Source organism: Symphalangus syndactylus, chromosome 3, assembly GCF_028878055.3.
Source record: "Symphalangus syndactylus isolate Jambi chromosome 3, NHGRI_mSymSyn1-v2.1_pri, whole genome shotgun sequence".
NCBI lineage: Eukaryota > Metazoa > Chordata > Mammalia > Primates > Hylobatidae > Symphalangus > Symphalangus syndactylus.
In genome coordinates, this window is record NC_072425.2 from 51,780,686 (window position 1) to 51,796,176 (window position 15,491).

General features: G+C 39.5%; 1 long non-coding RNA gene across 2 annotated transcripts in view; it reads left to right on the plus strand.

The window, feature by feature from the left end:
* LOC134736198 (uncharacterized) overlaps positions 1–15,491 on the plus strand; it is a 51,671-nt gene that overhangs the window by 1,146 nt on the left and 35,034 nt on the right. For both annotated transcript variants that reach the window (XR_010120029.1, XR_010120028.1), the window contains exon 2: positions 605–714. This is a non-coding gene — a long non-coding RNA (uncharacterized lncRNA). The remainder of the gene's footprint in view (positions 1–604; positions 715–15,491) is intronic.

Here is a 15,491-nt window from a genome sequence, read left to right on the forward strand (position 1 = left end):
AAAAAAAAAAAAAAAAAAAAGTTATAGGCTTAACTTTTTATGTGCATATTTTTATCTATTATTTTTTAGTTTCATTCATTCCTACCCAGATTTTAGAAGTCTTTCTACTCCTCCCCTGCATCTCCAATGCACTGATCCTACCACCTTTCCCTAATTCCTTAGCTAGGCCTTCCTCTCCTTCCTTCTTAAACTTCATAGTTGGCCTTTATACTCACTCACTTGTATACACACTTTTATAACCCATTTGTGTGTGTCTATGTGTATATATACATAGATTTATGTGTATGTATACATATACACACATATCTTTATACTAACTTGTATATACCTTTAACTTTATTGTTGTTCTCTGGCTTTGGTTAAATACAATCCTGGTTAAATAAAAACCTCTGCCTACTCTGCACCAGTACCCCTGCAGTCCAGCCGAATGTGGCTGAAACAATACAACCACACTGACAAATCTAACTTTAAAGAAGAAGCCAGAGTCTTAGTGTTCTTCCAGATCCTTTCTTTGTATTTCTTAACACTGACTATTTGTATCTGACTAATGTTTGGATTTGACTGATGTTTCCTTGTGGTTAAGTTTAGGTTATTTATGCTTTAGCAGGAGTACCACAAAAGTGATGCAGAATTCTTGTCAGTGTATCCTATCAGGAGACTGTTCGTGTTCATTAGTCCCATTCTGGCTCTGTCAACTTCGACTGCTTAATCAAGGTTAGTGCTTCTCAGATTTCTCCACTCTACAATTACTGTCTTACCCTTTGTAATTAGTAAGTCCTGGGTAGGGAGATACTTTGAGATGATGTAAGTATCCTGTTACTCTTTAAATTTTTACACACTAGTTTAGTATCCATGTTGCTTCTTGCTTGAATCCATTATTATGATGGTTTTTCAATGGTGATATTTCTAATTCCATCATCAGAGAATAATTCCCTCATTCCTTCCTCATTTATTAGTTGGAGTTATACTGAAATGAGTTTTCCCTCCTCCACCCCATATTTATTCATTTCCTTTCTTATATCACTGTGAATTCATAGGTTCTTTATTCAATAGATTATAATCCTTTAACCATCTTTTTTGGGGGAGTGGGGAGGATGATCAATTTGTTCCAGATATTGTCCTGTAGGGGTCCCTTAAGGTTGTTTCTCCTGTCTTTTTGTCATGTCCCATCATTCTTTGAAAACTTCCCCACTTTTTGACACAGTAAGAAGTTCCAGGCTCACATTATGTTTTCCCTGTTCCAACCATGGAATTAGCTGTTTCTCTAAGGAGTCTTTTCTCTAATGGAGAATTGTATTGAGAAACCAACGTTTAATCATTGACCCTGGAAGTGTCATTGATTCTAGGTCTTTTCAGTGGATAGAGCTAGAAAATAGATGTATGCATATGCAGACATGCATACATGTGTATTCATAAATGCACTTACATATACCTGCAAATGCATCTATATCCATTTCTATAGCTATCTATGTATATTAAAACCCACAAGTTCCCGATGAAACATCTAATTTCAGTCTAATACCCTAGGTTTCATTCTGTCATTTGCTCTCACTTTCCAATATTTGTAGCTTTTTCCTCTTGACAGACTCCTGGCTCTCATTATCTACACTATATTTATTATTTCATCAGTCATAGAATTCACAGGGAGTGGTTTCAGAATTGCTGATCTGTGCCTCTGCAAAAGAAAAGCCTAATAACGTTTTATACAGTTTTTAATTACATGAATATAGGTCCTTTCATGTGGACATAGTTACAAGTGGATGTACATTGATTGTAATATTGTGCATGAATCTCATTTTGACACATCTCATTTTGACTCCTACTGACAAACCATGATGGAGGCCTGAAGTTTGCGTTCACAGTGATTTGAAACCATCAGTGAGCATTAGGATAAATGGGGCTATGGTGGAGTGATATTAGCAAGATGACAGACGGTGGCTATGGTGGAGTGATATTAGCAAGATGGCAGACTAGGAAATTTTAGGCTCTCTTTGCTCCATGGAAACATCAAAAACCAAACCAAACCAGATACAGACTAAAATAACTTTATGGGAGCTCTGGAAGACAAAGCTCTATAGCAATCAAGCACAATGCCTATTTTTTTGAAAGCCACATTTAAAATGGTAGAAAATCTTGTGTTTTTTACTTACTCCTGGCCCAGAACCTCTCTTCTGTTGCATGGTACATCACAGTCTGAAGGAAGTAGCAGCCACTGCCCAATTTGCTCCATCAAAATAGAGGGAGCAGAAGATAACTTACTTGCAACTTTTTTTTTTTTTTTTTTTGAGACGGAGTCTTGCTCTGTCACCCAGGCTGGAGTGCAGTGGCGCAATCTCGGCTCACTGCAAGCTCCGCCTCCCGGGTTCACGCCATTCTCCTGCCTCAGCCTCTCCGAGTAGCTGGGACTACAGGCGCCCGCCACCACGCCCGGCTAATTTTTTGTATTTTTTTTTAGTAGAGACGGGGTTTCACCGTGGTCTCGATCTCCTGACCTCGTGATCCGCCCGCCTCGGCCTCCCAAAGTGCTGGGATTACAAGCGTGAGCCACCACGCCCGGCCTTACTTGCAACTTTTTAACCTGTCTTGGGCTACCTGAGGGACTGGCCTCTGTTTTGTTTGACTTGGAACTCAGGTGGAGAAAACTGTCATGTTTTCTCAGGTCTCAGCCTGGGAAAAGCCATGGAAGCAGCAGGCACTACTCAGGAAAGCTACAGTGGGATTACAGACCCAGAGCTGCCTTGGGAAGAGATTACAGGTGAAGGATTATAATAGAACATCTAAAGCCCTGAAGTGAAATTGGGGTGACACTGCAGGAAATTAAGACATTTAAATGTAGCCACATATACAGGGCAACACACACACACACACTTGCAAGATGCATGCTTGGAGAAAACCTGAGGCGGCCATAACCCTTTATCCTGGGCTGATCAAAACACTCAGAATAGGCCCTGCTAGTTACTGAAGGTCTTCACTGGCACAGAGCCAGTCTGCAAAACTAGAACAGGTGGACGTTTTTTCAGATGCCCAGTTTTCACCCAAAAATCATAAGGCATACAAAGAAAACATGACACAAAGGAAGAAAATAAAATGGCAGAAATAGTCTCTGAAGAAACACAGTCTTCGAGTATAGTAGTATAAAAAATAGTAGACAAAAAATTTTTAAAAACTGTCTTAAGCTCAAAGAGCTAAGGGAAAACACAGACAAAGAACTAAAGGAAGTGAAGAAAATGTTATGTGAATGAAATGAGAATATCAACAAAAACAAATTGTAAAAAGGAACTGAAAATATTTTGGAGCTGAAAAAATACAAAAACTTAATTGAAAAATTTACCAGAGGAATTCAGCAGTAGATTCCAACAGGCAGAGGAAAGAATCAGTGAACTCTAAGCATGACATTTGAAATTATCATCTAAGGAGAAAGAATAAGAAAAGTGAACAGAGTTTAAAGGACTTATGGGACACCATCAAGTGGACCATGTGGTCCACTTTTTGGGAGTTCCAGAGGGAGAAGAGAGAGAGAAAGATTATTTGAAAAAATAATTACCCCAATCTTCCCAAATTGAGGAAAGACATGGATCTATAAATCAAAGAACACCAAGTAGGATAAAACAAAAGAGACCTACACAGAAGCACATTATAATCAAACTGTCTAAGGGAATGACAAAGACTCTTGAAAGCAGCAAGAGAAAAGTGGCTTGTAGTACAAGCGATTCACAATAGGATTATCAGTGAAATTTCAGCAGAAACCTTGGAGGCTTCTGGCCTCCAAGGTGAGATGATATATTTAAATAGGAAAAAAAAAAAACCTGTCACTTGAGAATCCTTTGTATGGCAAAATTGTCTTTAAAAACTGAGGGAGGGGGCAGTGTTGCCTGGTGTGTCCTGGAGACCTTCACTGTTGCTGCTGCTCTCACCATTGCTTGGGTCCAGACTGTACCACAGCCTCTTGGGAGACGTGGGCCCTTGGAACCTCTTTAGTGCCAGACTCTGGGCCGCAGGCAGCCTTGTGGCAGCAGGATAACAAGCTCTGGATGGACTCTTCCTGGGAAGCTTTGCCAATTTGCAGCAGCTGGACCATGTTCCTCATTAACATCTGTCTGTCAGCTTAGTCATCACATCATTTCACTGTGCTCTTAAGGCTAGTGGGCCTCTAGACAAGACGTCCCTGCCCATAGGGATATACCACCAGGCATTCAGCTATGATGATGCCCTCGAGGACCCTGTGCCCATGACTCCTCCTCCATCGGACATGGGCAGCATAACCTGGAAGCCAGTGATTCCAGAGCGCAAGTATCAGCACCTCACCAAGGTGGAGGAAGGAGAGGCCAGTCTACTCTACCCTGCTATGACCCTGTCATCGGCCATTGACAGTGTGGACAAGGTCCCAGTGGTGAATGCTAAAGCTACATAAAGGCTAACACGGTGAAACCCCGTCTCTACTACAAATACAAAAAATTAGCCAGGCGTGGTGGCAGGTGCCTGTAGTCCCAGCTATTCGGAAGGCTGAGGCAGGAAAATGGCATGAACCCAGGAGGCAGAGCTTGCAGCGAGCAGAGATTGTGCCACTGCACTCCAGCCTGGGCGACAGCGCGAGACTCCGTCTCAAAAAAAAAAAAAAAGGAGTCTTTTACAAGTCTTTTGCAAATATTTTATCCCAGTGTGTGGCTTGTGTCTTTTTTTTTTTTTTTTTTTGAGACGGAGTCTCGCCCTGTCGCCCAGGCTGGAGTGCAGTGGCGCAATCTCGGCTCACTGCAAGCTCCGCCTCCCGGGTTCACCGCCATTCTCCTGCCTCAGCCTCCCAAGTAGCTGGGACTACAGCGCATGCCACCACGTCTGGCTAATTTTTTGTATGTTTAGTAGAGACAGGGTTTCACCGTGGTCTCGATCTCCTGACCTCATGATCCGCCCGCCTCGGCCTCCCAAAGTGCTGGGATTACAAGCGTGAGCCACCGCACCCAGCAGCTTGTGTCTTTATTCTCTTGACAGTTTCTTTTGCAGAGCCAAAGTTTTTAATTTTAATGAAGTTCAGCCCACCAATTATTGTCATGCCTTTGATGTGGTATCTAGAAAGTCATCACCATACATATGCCAAGACCACCTAGGTTTTCTGCTATATTATCTTTTAGGAGTTTCGTAGTTACGTGTTTTACATTTAGGTCTATGATTCATTTTGAGTTACTTTTTTGAAAAATGTAAGGTTTGTATCCAGATTCTTTTTTTTTTTTTTGCATGTGAATTTCTAGCAGAAATTATTTATGTCTTAGCGTTCTCCAGAGAAGTAGATCAACAGGAGAGAAAGGTGGAGTGGGGAGAAATAGAGAGAGACTGACTCGATTGACTCAATATAGTCTGAAGGCCTGAAGGCCTGAAGGCCAGTTAACCAGTTGAGCCAGTGATGTAAATCCCAATCAGGGCAGATTTGATGTCTCAGCTCAAGCTGTGAGGCAGGAAAAGGGGGACAAATTCCTCCTTCTCCACCTTTTGTTTTCTTCATGTCTTCAACAGATTGAATGATGACCAACTACACTCAGGAGAAAAATCTACCTTCTTGAGCCATTGGTTCAAATGCTAACTTCATCTGAAAGTAACCTCACAAGCACACCCAGAAACAGTGTTTAATCTGGGCACTCCGTGGCCCACTCAAGTTGACACAGAAAACTATCACATTTGAAACGATTATCTTTTCTCCATTGTAGTCCCTTTGCTCCTTTTTAAAAGATTAGTTGTCTACCTTTATTATATGTGGGTCTACTTCTGGGTTCTCTATTTTGTTCCATCTATCTGTCTGTTCTTTTGCCAACACCACAATGTCTTCGTTACTATAGCTTTACAGTAAGTCTCGAAGTCGAGTAATGTCAGTCTTCTGACTTTGTTCTTCTTCAATATTGTGTGGGCTATTCTGGGTCTTTTGCCTCTCCATATAAAGAAATAGTTGTTGATATCCACAAAATAACTTGATGGGATTTTCATTGTGATTGCATTGAGTATATAGATCAAGTTGGGAAGAACTGACATTATGACATTATTTAGTCTTCCTATTTACAAACATGGAATATCTTTCCATATTTATTTCTTCTTTGATATATTTCATCAAGGTTTTATAGTTTTCCTCATATAGACTGTGTCCATATATTGCCATATTTATACATAAGTATTTCATTTTTTGATGCTAATGTAAATGCTATTGTGTTTTAAATTTCTAATTCCACATGTTCATAGCAAGTATATAAGAAAGAAATGGGGCCGGGCGTGGTGGCTCATGCCTGTAATCCCAGAACTTTGGGAGGCCGAGGTGGCCAGATCGCGAGGTCAGTAGATCAAGACCATCCTGGCTAACACAGTGAAACTCCGTCTCTACTAAAAATACAAAAAAAATTAGCCGGGCATGGTGGTGGGCGCCTGTAGTCCCAGCTACTCGGGAGGCTGAGGCAGGAGAATGGCGTGAACCCAGGAGGCAGGAGCTTGCAGTGAGCCGAGATCGCGCCACTGCACTCCAGCCTGGGTGACAAAGCGAGACTCCGTCTCAAAAAAAAAAAAGAAAGAAAGAAAGAAATGGGTATTTGTAGATTAACCTTGTATCTTGCAACCTGCTATAATTGTTAGTTCCAAAAGAAGCTTTTTTGGTCAGTTATTTCAGATTTTCCACATAGACAACCATGTCATGTGTGAACAAAGACAGTTTTATTTCTTCCTTTTCAATCTGTATACATTTTATTTCCATTTCTAGTGTTTTGCATTAGTTAGAACTTCTGGTATGATGTTAAAAAAGGAGTGGTGAGAGGGTATATCCTTGGAGTTTTATTGTAGATTTTTTTTATCAAATTAAGAACATTTCCCTCTATTCCTAGTTTGCTGAGTTTAAAAAAAATCCTAAGTGGATATTGGATTTCATCAAGTGCATTTTCTATTGATACATTTATGTGATTATTCTTCTTTAGCCTGTTAATTTTATTTAATAAATTTTCACTCATTGAATCAAATTTGCATACCTGGGATAAATCCCACTTGGTCATGGAGCATAATTCTTTTTATACATTGTTGGATTTGACATGCTAATATTTTGTTGAGGATTTTTGCATGTATATTTATGAGTGGTATTAATCTGTACTTTTCTTGCAGTCTTTATCTGGTTTTGGTATTAGAGTAATGCTGGCCTCATATAATGAGTTAGGAAGTATTCTAACTCATGCTTCTATCTTCTGGAAGAGATTGTGGAGAATTGGTAAAATTTCTTCCCTAAATGTGTGGTAGAATTCAACAGTGTGCTCACCTGGGCCTGGTGCTTTCTGATTTTGGAAAGTTATTAGTTACTGATTCAGTTTCTTTAATAGATATATAAATATTCAAATTGCCCATTTATTCTTTTGTAATAACTTATAATTGGATGGCAGACATTGTAAATGTTACCTTGATGCTGAATATGTTTGTGCTTCCATTATTATATATATATTTTGAGCCAGGATCTCTGTCGCCCAGGCTGGAGTGCAGTGGCATGATCATAGCTCACTACATTCTCAAACTCCTGGGCTCAAGTGATCCTCCTGCCTCAGCCTACCGAGTAGCTAGGGCCACAGGTGCATGCCACTATGCCCAGCTAATTTAAAAGATATATTTTTTTGAGAGATGGAATCTTGCTGTGTTGCCCAGGCTGATCTCAACGTCCTGGCCTCAAATAGTCCTCCTGCCTCAGCTTCCAAAAGTTCTGGGATTATGGGCATGAGCCACCATGCCTAGTCTCATTAATATTTTTGGGGTTTGTTTGGGAATGCAGTTCAGTTACTTGAAAACATTTTGATCCGTTAGGGTCTTTCTTCTGAAGTTTGTCAGGTAAAAACAGAGCAGCATTTGGCATAGGCTAAATTTCCCCCACTCCTGAGGCAAAATCTGTCTGAGTGCTTTCTTTAACGCTGCACAAAATATGAAACTGTCTACTCTCGCTGGCCAGAATAGCAACCATTTTCAGCCCTGTGCAATGTGTGTGCGTAGCTTTCTCCTGTCTCTTACTGTGCTCTGAAATTCTAGCCATTTTGACCTCTCCAGACCCATAGCCCATCTCCTCACGCAGTTTTCAAAATAAGCTTTATTTTAGAATAGTTTTTGATTATCAAAATATTCTAAAAATAGTACAGAGTATTCCTGTATACCACACATCTCATTTCCCCTATTATTTACATCTCACACTAGTATGCTGTGTTTGTCACAATTAATGAACCAATATTGATACATTGTTACTAATTAAAGTTCATACTTTATTCATATTTCTTTACTTTTAAAATCTAATATCCTTTTCTGTGTGTCCCAGGATCCCATCCGGGATATTATATTTAGTCATCCCATCTCCTTAAGCTTCTCTTGACTGTGATAGTTTCTCATATTTTACATGTTTTTTGATGATCTTAACTGAATGTAATACATCATCTGGAATTTTTTTTTAGTAATAAAGGGTGTTATTTGAATCAGTGACAAAATTTGATTAAGGTCTGTCAATTAGGTAATAGCACTAAACCAATGTTAATCCCTGTTTTCATAATTTTACATGGTTATATAGGAGAATGTCTTTGTTATTAGAAAATACAAAAGGAAGAATCTGAGGTCAAGGAGAATAATGTTTGCAACTCACCCTCAAAGTCTCAGAAAAAAGTAATGTGTGTTTGAGTGTGTGTAAATGCACTTATGTTAATGGGCAGAGAGTTGAAGCAAATGTAGTAAAAATGTTAACATTTGGGGAATCTGTGTGAAGGATATATGGGAATTTTGTAATGTTCTTGTAAATTTAAGACTGAAATTATGTCAGAATACAAATTTAAAAGAAAAAAATGCACAGTTAAGTATATCACAACAAAAATCAATAGCTAAATGACAGACTCATAAGATATATGTGTAAGGCACACGACAAAGGGATTATTTCATAAATACATGAAATCAACAAAGAAAAGATAGAACAGTAAAACAACAGGAAAAGAAAACAAGCAGACAATTCACCATAAACAAAAATGGCTTCTAAAGCACTCACGCAGAAAACTCTACCACAAGCATATTAGAATATACTTAAATATATGTATATATAATTAGTCTTTTCAGTTATCCAGCTGCCAGAAAAATAATAGCCCTTTAATGTCTTTGATGTATAAAATTAAACTTTCTCCAATGCAAAAATCCCAGTTATAAATACTATGCACTTTGAAATGTAAGAATCCACTAGCTAAAAATAAATGGCCATCAATAGGGGCTTGGGTAAATGATGGCACATCCATTATTAATTCATATAGTATATCTACAAATAACACAAAATAAGTGACACAGATATATGTGTACTAGACTAGTCACCAAGGTATGCTAGGTGAAAAAACAAAGATGTATGTGTGTAAATCTATATCTACACAACTTCCCATGCCTATTTTCTGCTTATTTTTGAAAGCTTATAATTGACAGAGGAATGTGGGAACTGTCAGAAAGTGGTGATAGAAAGATAGCATTTACTGCATATTTCTTTGTAATGCTTTAAATATTTTAATCAAGCATATATATTATCAATAAAAGATGAACCAAACTTTTCACAAAATTTAATGCCTATTTTAAAACCTCCTGTTAACATAGTCTACTTTTAATTATTTACTCTCAATATTTATATTAATACTTGTACTTTTCATAGTACTTTATATACCATATTTTCCAATATTGAGTTAAATAGTTATAGTTCCAGTGGGATACTCTAATTACTGATTTAAAAAAAATTAAAAACAGGATCTCACTCTGTCACCCAGGCTAGAATGCAGTGGTGTGATTACAGCTCACCACAACCTTGAACTCCTTGGCTCAAGCACTCCTCCCACCTCAGCCTCCTGAGACTACAAATGTGTGCCACCCACACCTGCCTAATTCTTAAAAAAATGTTTTTGTGATGACAGGGTCTCCCTATGTTGCCCAGGCTGGTCTTGAACTCCTGTCCTCAAGCAATCCTGCCATGTTGGCCTCTCAGAGCATTGGGAGTACAGGCATGAGTCACTGCAGCTGGATCCTAATTAGTGATCTTAATTATCTTCATTATTTCCATGTAAAATATGTGCTCTTGTGAGGAAGGGCTTCTAGACGTCTGGCTAGAGGCATCTAGCACTTGCCTCCTCCACAAAGAAGAACCAAAATAGTGAGTAATCACACTTCTAATAGATAATCTAAAAAAGAATGCTGGAATTCAACAGCGAAGTAACAGTAAACACCTAACGCAAGGAAAGAGAGGGAAGAGAGGCAGCCTGCTTGGCTAGGGTTGGCGGACGCGGGACACCTGAGGAAAGGGTACTACCTTAAAAATCTTTTCCTATAGTCCTGGTAAATTTTAAATGATAGCTCTGTAAATGATATTTATAACTTATTTTCTGTTTATTTTTTTTAGTTTTTCATTAATTTTGATCAATTGTATCTTACTAGGAAATCACCCATTTACTGTAGGTAGTATTCTCTTCCAATCCTATGAAATGATTCAATATCCATGTCTCCTTTTACTTATTACAAATCTTACATAATTTTGCTATCTCTTATCTCTTTACCTTACTCGGGTTTATGTGAGGTATTTAGTTTACTAAGGTTTTAAAATATTTTCATATTCATTTTAGTAGGAAAAGGATGGATTATTTTATAAATGTCATTGCCTGAATAAGTTTAGGTATGGTTTCGGGTACAATAAGAAAAGACATAAAATGGAATGGTTTATGCCAAACATGTTTATTTTTATCACACAGCTAAAGTCTGTAGTTAAGTTGCTGCTACTTTTGAGTCAATAACATCAAGACCAGTGTTGGTGAATCTTTTGGCCTTTCCCCAAATGCTTGAAAGATCACCACTGCTGGAGGCATAATGTACAAGGCAGGAAAGGGGATGGAATTGATGGTAACAGCTAAGTCTGTCTCTTTTCTTAGGAAATAAAGGTTTTCCTAGGATACATCTAAGTGTTTTGCTTCTCCTGGGCTGAAGCAGGTCATTTGGCCACTGCCAGTTTCAGAAGATGATGATGTTACAGCACTATTCACAGTAGCAAAGACATGGAATCAACCTAAATGCTCATCAATAGTAGACTGTATAAAGAAAACGTGGTACATATGCATCATGGAATACTATGCAGCCATTAAAAAGAATGAGATCATGTCCTTTGCAGGGATATGGATGGAGCTGAAAGCCATTATCCTTAGCAAACTAACGCAGGAACAGAAAACCAAACATCACATATTCTCACTTATAACCAAACACCACATGTTCTCACTTATATATGGGAGCTAAGTGATGAGAACACATGGACACATACAGGGAAACAACACACACAGGGGCCTATTGGAGGGTGAAGAATGGGAAGAAGGAGAGGATCAGGAAAAATAACTAATGGGTTCTGGGTGATGAAATAATCGGTACAACAAGGCCACGACATGGGTTTACGTGTGTAACAAACCTGCACAGGTACTACTGAACTTAAAAGTTAAATTTAAAAAAAGATAAAGTAGGCCAGGCACGGTGGCTCATGCCTGTAATCCCAGCACTTTGGGAGGCCAAGACGGGTGGATCACAAGGTCAAGAGATTGAGACCATCCTGGCCAACGTGGTGAAACCCCGTCTCTACTAAAAATACAAAAAATTAGCTGGGCGTGGTGGCGGGCGCCTGTAGTCCCAGCTACTCAGGAGGCTGAGGCAGGAGAATCACTTGAACCTGGGAGGCGGAGGTTGCAGTGAGCCGAGATTGCACCACTGCACTCCAGCCTGGCGACAGAGTGAGACTCCGTCTCAAAAAAAAAAAAAAAAAAGATAAAGTAAGCAGTGAGAGAGGAGTTTGGGGATTGCATGCTGGTTCAGCAAAGCAACATTTTCCCAAAAGATACACAAACTATACAGAAGACCACTTTAAAATATTATATGTGAAGCTTAGGTCTTAAGATTAAAAATTCAGAAACTGTAAAAGAATACACATTTAAACATGTAGAAAATAAAATTATGTGAATGGGATATCACATGCAAAGTCGAGACAAGGAATACATGTTTTTTAAAAAGCGAGTTACTCCCTTTAACATAAAAAGCTGTTTTAAATTAATAAGATAAACAATCCAAAAAGAGAAATGTATAAATAAATGCTTTATAAAGGCACTTTACAGAATAGCAAATTCAAATGGCCAAGACACATTAGAGACATATTAATTTACAAATTATAATTAGTTATCACTTGGAATTGTAAAATTTCTCAAGGTTAAAGAGTAACAGCAGCTGGGCACGGTGGCTCACGCCTGTAATCCCTGCACTTTGGGAGGCCGAGGCAGGTGAATCATTTGAGGTCAGGAGTTTGAGACCATCCTGGTCAACGTAATGAATCCCCGTCTCTACTAAAAATACAAAAATTAGCCAGGCATGGTGGCAGGTGCCTGTAATCCCAGCCACTTGGGAAGCTGAGGCACGAGAATCGCTTGAACCCGGGAGGCAGAGGTTGCAGTGAGCCAAAATTGTGCCTCTGCACTCCAGTCTGGGCGATAGAGCAAGACTCAGTCTCAGAAAAAAAAAAAAGAATAACAGCTACTTTTAGTAGGGGGAAAGAGGTATATTTATACACTAATATTGGAAACATAAAAAGCTACAGTCTTAGGACAAAGAAATCTGGCAACATCTGTTAAAATAAAATAACACATACCATTTGATCAGTCCCACTCCTACAAGCATATGCTACAGAAAAAAAAATCTCCAGTACGTAAGGGCATGATTGTCCTTGTCCAAGTGATTATCTGTTGACAGACTGTTGGAGTGGTTGGAATTGCTGTGAATGGAAGTTCAAAAATCAAGAAGACATAAAATATATTATAAAAGTTGCAGTTAGGCCAGGTGTGGTGGCTCATGCCTGTAATCTCAGCAATTTGGGAGGCTGAGGCAGGAGGACTGCTTGAGACGAGGAGTTTGAGACCGACCTGGGAAAAATAGCAAGACCCCATCTCTAAAACACTAAAAAAATTAGCAGGTGTGGTGGCGTGTGCCTGTAGTCCCAGCTACTCGATAGGCTAAGGCAGGAGGATCACTTGAGCCCACAGGTCGAGGCTGCAGTGAGCCAGGATTATGCCACTGGACTCCCATCTGGGTGCCTGGGTGACAGATTGAAATCCTGTCTCTAAAGTAAATAAAGTCACATTTATGCCAAGTTATATATGTATGCACGTGTGTGTGTATGTAAACATTTATTTTATTTTATTTTTTATTTATTTATTTATTTTTTTTTTTTTTGAGACGGAGTCTCGCTCTGTCGCCCAGGCTGGAGTGCAGTGGCGCAGTCTCGGCTCACTGCAAGCTCCGCCTCCCGGGTTCACGCCATTCTCCCGTCTCAGCCTCTCCGAGCAGCTGGGACTACAGGCGCCCACCACCACGCCCGGCTAATTTTTTGTAGTTTTAGTAGAGACGGGGTTTCACCGTGGTCTCGATCTCCTGACCTCGTGATCCGCCCGCCTCGGCCTCCCAAAGTGCTGGGATTACAAGCGTGAGCCACCGCGCCCGGCCACATTTATTTTAATAAAAAGAAAGGAAAGTGTTGGATGGTCTGTTTTTCTCCACTGGTTTGAGACATGGGCTTGAAGTTAAATCAGTAAACAAAATGAATTATATTTATTATGAAATCTGCTTCTATAGGAACACGTTTTCCAATGTATCAAATAGAGCTTCTTCTCTATTTGAATTTTATGGCATTTAATAAAATGATATATTCTTACAAAACCTATTCTTAACAATTACTTGTCTGGTATACAGTAAGGTGTGACTCATGGACAAAGATTTTTCCATATACAATATATAATGTACAGTAATCACAGGGCTTCTCTGTAGTATGAGTAATTTAAAACTGGTTCTGACTTCTGTGAAAAGACTTTCTCACTTTCAAGAAATACAATTTCACTCATGTGTAAATACTGAAGAATACTAAAACCTGATTTCTGTGTGAAGCTACTGCCACATTTGCTCTTAACACTGTCTCCTTCTGGTAGAAACTTTCTGATATATTCCAGGTGAAGTGTTTTCCAGTCACTGTTCTTATAGGCTTTGTTCTCCAAATTGTGTTTTTAGTGTATAATGGGATTTGAATTATTTTTTCTCATGTGTGAATTTACTATGTTCAGGTCATTAACTTTTCAGTGGAAGATTTCCTAGTCATCATATTCAAAAAGTTTCTCTCCAGCATGAATTTTCTGATATATAATAGGTATGACTTGTAAAGAAAACCCTACCCACATTCAGTACAAACGGAAAATTACTCTCCCTTATGAATTATCTGATGCATACGTAAATGTTTGAGTGTACGTTTTATATTTTCTGAATACACGGTATGATTCATTTTTAAAAATTAATTTAAAATGCATTTTTGGCTAGGTGCAGTGGCTCACATCTGTAATCCCAGCACTTTGGGAGGCCAAGGTGGGAGGACTGCTTGAAACCAGGAGTTTGAGACCAGCCTGGGGAACAAAGTGAGGCCTCATCTCTACCAAAAAAACAAAACAAAACAAAAAGGGCTGGGCACAGTGGCTCACGCCTGTAACCCTAGCACTTTGGGAGGCTGAGGCGGGTGGATCACCTGAGGTCAGGAGTTCGAGACCAGCCTGACCAACATGGTGAAACCCTGTCTCTACTAAAAATACAAAAAAAATTAGCAGGGCATAGTGGTGTATGCCTGTAGTCCTCGCTACTTGGGAGGCTGAGGCAGGAGAATCGCCTGAACCCGGGAGGCAGAGGGTGCAGTGAGCCAAGGTTGCACCATTGCACTCCAGCCTGGGCAACAAGAGCAGAAACTCTGTCTCAAGTAAAAAAAAAAAAAAAAAAAAAGCCAGTTGTAGTGGAACACGCCTGTGGTCCAAGCTACTTGGAAGGATAAGGCAGGAGGGTTGCTTGAGCCAAGGAGCTCAAGGCTACAGTGAACTATGATCATACCACTGAACTCCACCCGGGGTGACCGAGTGAGACCCTGTCACTAAAAAAAAAAAAAAAAATTAAAATTAAATAGAATAAAACGCATTTTTATTAAAATATTTAAACTGTAAAACTGTCTTACAATAGTTTGCTGTAAATACAGATGAACTATAATAGAGTGCTAGCATAAAAAGATATGGCTGGCTGGGCCATGCCTGTAATCCCAGAACTTTGCGAGGATGAGGTGGGTGGATCATTTGAGGCCAAGAGTTCGAGACCAGCCTGGCCAACATAGCAAAACCCTGTCTCTCCTAAAAATACAAAACTTCGCTGGGCGTGGTGGTGCATGCCTGTAATCCCAGTTACTTGGGAGGCTGAGGCATGAGAATTGCTTGAACCCAGGAATTGGAGGTTGCAGTGAGCCAAGATTGCCTGCCATTGCACTCCAGCCTGGGTGACAGACCAAGACTCTGTCTCAAAATAAATAAATAAATAAATAAATAAAAGAGATATGGCTAACCTACAGTGTTTTCCCTAGTAAAGTCTATATTCCACATGCTTCCAATCTATACTGACCTTTGAGTTCT